The sequence below is a fragment of the Phalaenopsis equestris genome, unplaced genomic scaffold (assembly GCF_001263595.1).
Source record: "Phalaenopsis equestris unplaced genomic scaffold, ASM126359v1 Scaffold000589, whole genome shotgun sequence".
NCBI classification, from domain to species: domain Eukaryota; kingdom Viridiplantae; phylum Streptophyta; class Magnoliopsida; order Asparagales; family Orchidaceae; genus Phalaenopsis; species Phalaenopsis equestris.
This window is the reverse complement of record NW_018165029.1, coordinates 165,913-169,544: the sequence shown is the minus strand read 5'-3', so window position 1 is coordinate 169,544 and position 3,632 is coordinate 165,913.

The window sequence follows — 3,632 nt, the reverse complement described above, 5'->3', positions numbered from 1 at the left end:
CGGTGCCGCATGCGGTGCGCGCTATCCAAGGGTCTAAACCTTAGGTCTCCCATGTGAGGTCGTTAGCATGAGCCCGATTTGCTACTTAAATGTTGGTGTGTTGCATATTGCATGGTTTGCTATATATTGCATTTTTTGCTTGATGCATGTTTCATTTCACTTCGCTCCGACCGACCGCCTCGGCTTGGTGAGCATTTCACTTAGCTCCAACTGGCCGCCCCGACCTGGCTGGCCGCCCCGCCCTGGTGAGCCTCTCACTTTATCGGGGCAAGCAACTTACTTCGCTCCAACCGGGCAACCCGACCCGACGAGCATTTCACTTCACTCTATTGGCCGCCCCAGCCTAGCGAGTATCTTACTTCCCTCAGGCAGGCCACCCCAGCCTGATAAGCGTCTCACTTTGGTTCGACCGGCTGCTCCGGCCAGGTAGACTTATCACTTTGGTTCTACAAGCCACCACGGACCGGTTGATCGATCACTTGCATGTTTATTTGCTTTTGCATTATATCACATGCTTGCCTGCTTGTAAGTTGTCATTTGTATGTGTTTGTTTGCATGATCATTATCATTTGCTTGTGTTGCACTTCTTCAGACCACTGCCGCTACAACACACACATTTCTTCGAGCCACTGTCGTCACAACATGCCTGTCTCCTCCGGTCACTACCGCCCTGACACACCTTCGGGTCGCTTCCACCACGGCACGCTCATCACTTTTGGTCACTGCCGCCTCGGTAAACCTTCTTCAAGCTGCTGCCTCCACGACACACTCACCCTTCAAGTCACTGTCATTACGACCCACCCATTAGTTCGGACTGCAACCTACGTTGTATGCCCTCCTGAGTCACTGCCCCTCGGTACACTCATCACTTGTTTTGTGTCAGCATTTTCATATTTGCATTTGCATGTTTGCATGGATAACGAGCCAAGCTCGTTAGGAGAGTGACCCCGTGTCGGTCGCGATGCCTTAACGAGCATTACTTGTTGGGTTGATCCGGTGAGCAATGCAAGTTAAGTCATCGAGATTGACACGAGTATTACTGTTTTAAAGATCTAATGGATCTAACTCGTGTCACCCCTCTTCGTGACACCCTTTAGATCCTTCTGATCTTCAGGATGGGGCCGGTATGCGACCCCGTCAAAGTCATACTATACCCAGACTTATCCCGCATTTAGACACTAGGTTGAATCAATTTTCGTTAGATGGTGTGCTAGGCTAGGATTTATGGTGCTATGTAGTCTTTTTGATGTCTGACTATTGTTATATGTTGGATCGGTTGCCCTGGTCAGGTATCTTTATTTTCAATTATGCTTGTGGTGTGATTGCATGTTGCATATGTATGGTAGTGTGTTAGAGCGATTTTCTGCAGGGAGCGGTTGTGGTGTGATTGCATGTTGCATATGTATGGTAGTATGTTAGAGCGATTTTCTGCAGGGAGCGGTGCCTATTTATATGCACACACACAGGTATCGCTATGGGGGGAGCAAATAATGATTTCTGACCCGTTTGCTTGTATGTGCTATTTAACTCCCCACTTTTAAGGCATGACTCATGATACGTTATTTGCATGTGAGATTTCCTACTGACACTTGTTTTCATGCAGGATTGAGTCTTTTTCTTTTCTCTATGTTCTTTTAGAGTCTAGGAGAGTCTTATAGCATAAATAAGATACGGGCATGGGTTCCGAGACGTTTGGCTCGGGAACCACGTGGAGGGGACCAGTAGCAGATGCTCGTGCCCCGTATCTTAATTCTGCATTTTATATTGATGCATAGAATTAGGACCGGACATGTATATGCAGAGTCCGACCGCCTTTTTCTTTCCTTTTTCTTTCCTGGGATATGTTGTCGACCCAGCGACACCGACCTGTTTATTTTTTTGATTTGGCTTATTTTGCGTTTTGCATCATGTTGCATGTCTGCATTTGCATGTGTTTTCCTTGTTTCTTTATATGGTTTATCTGGGATTTCACAATATAATTTAGGCTCATTAAGGACCCTAAAATTGTAATTTTCTACAAAATTTTAAATAAAATTTTCATAATAATTGAAATTTAGGATTAAAGTATTCATGATTTAAAAATTGCAAAATTTACTTTCCTACATATATTTATAGGGCATGGCATTCATAATACTTAAGGACCGCTCTAGATAACTGCATTCATATTTGCATATCCCGAGGAGGAGCCCCCGTGCTTCTTCAATATAACTAGCCCAACATATCTTTTATAGGTGATTGTCTAGTGTGCCTAGGATGTTAGAAGACTCCCCGACCCAAACGCGGTATAAGTCCTTTTGTTGGGAGCGTTTCCAGCTTTGTAGTTGAACCTCCACTTTCTTTTCTTTCATGAAGCTTCCTTGTCATTTCGGCAGGTATAAGTTCCGCCTATTGGAGCTTCAGCTTTTAAACATATGATAGAGTTTCCTTTCTTTGATCTTAGGGCTACCGAGATTCCCATGGACGACGCAATTCACAGATTGCCGACTGGGGATCTCAGGACGTGTTGGGTCGACTACCTTCACGACCAGGTAGACTTAGGATTCTAGTAGTTGTGTATGACGGGTTCGTGGTACCCCTGCCGAATTACCTCTACCTTTTAGGATCACTCTACATTCCTCTTGTTGAGCCCCTTTGAGCCGTGTCGCTCCTTGACTTCATTAATATCACCTTGACGACCTGATGCCGATGAGCTACCACCCATTTGGGATACGACGATTTGTCCTCTGTATTTTGGCCCGGACATGCTTTTACGTGCTGGGATATCCCCGTCAAGATGATATAGGCTATTTCGTGGGCCCCCACGTGCCGATGAGTTGTTACCCATTCGGGATGTGAGAGACTCACTCTCTACCCGATGGCTTAGCGCGAGCTTTGAAACATCGGGACTGTTCCCACATGGAATAACCTTCTTTTGAGTACCTATTGCCCGAGGTTCACGATAATCCAAGCGAAACTCCTTTTATCAAGAGTATTCTTGGGTACCCCCAAGATGTAATTAACCAAGTGGGAGACCAAAGGAAAATATGTTGAGATTTTCATACCTATTTTATACTATTTTTGATGATATTGTACTTTAAAGAAATGTATTTTTGATGTTTTGTTGCAGGAATAATGAATTAGGGTCAATGAAGCAATAAGATACAAAAGTGAGCGAATTTAGAGCGAAAATGACAAAAATGTGAAGAATTGAACTAGGACGCAGACAGCGAGCCCAACGACGCCGACGGTGACATTTTCCCAAGACTTCAGAATTAATTCACTTGGAAGGCTCGTCGACGACGCCCTCGAGGACGCCGACGGAGATATCGGCGGTTATGTCCAACCAGGCTTTGGATGAGGACGAATTTTGGAGGGGTGCTTAGGCAACTCTTGGGAAAGTGACCAGAGGAAAATATGTTGAGATTTTCATACCTATTTTATACTATTTTTGATGATATTGCACTTTAAAGAGCAATATTTTTGATGTTTTGTTGCAGGAATGATGAATTAGGGTCATTGGAGCAAAAAGATGCAAAAAAGAGCAAATTTGGAGCGAAAAAGGACTAAAATATGCAGAATTGAACTAGGGTGCCGACGACGAGATTTTCCCGAGACTCCAAAATTAATTCATTAAGAAAGTCCTCCCGAGGCGG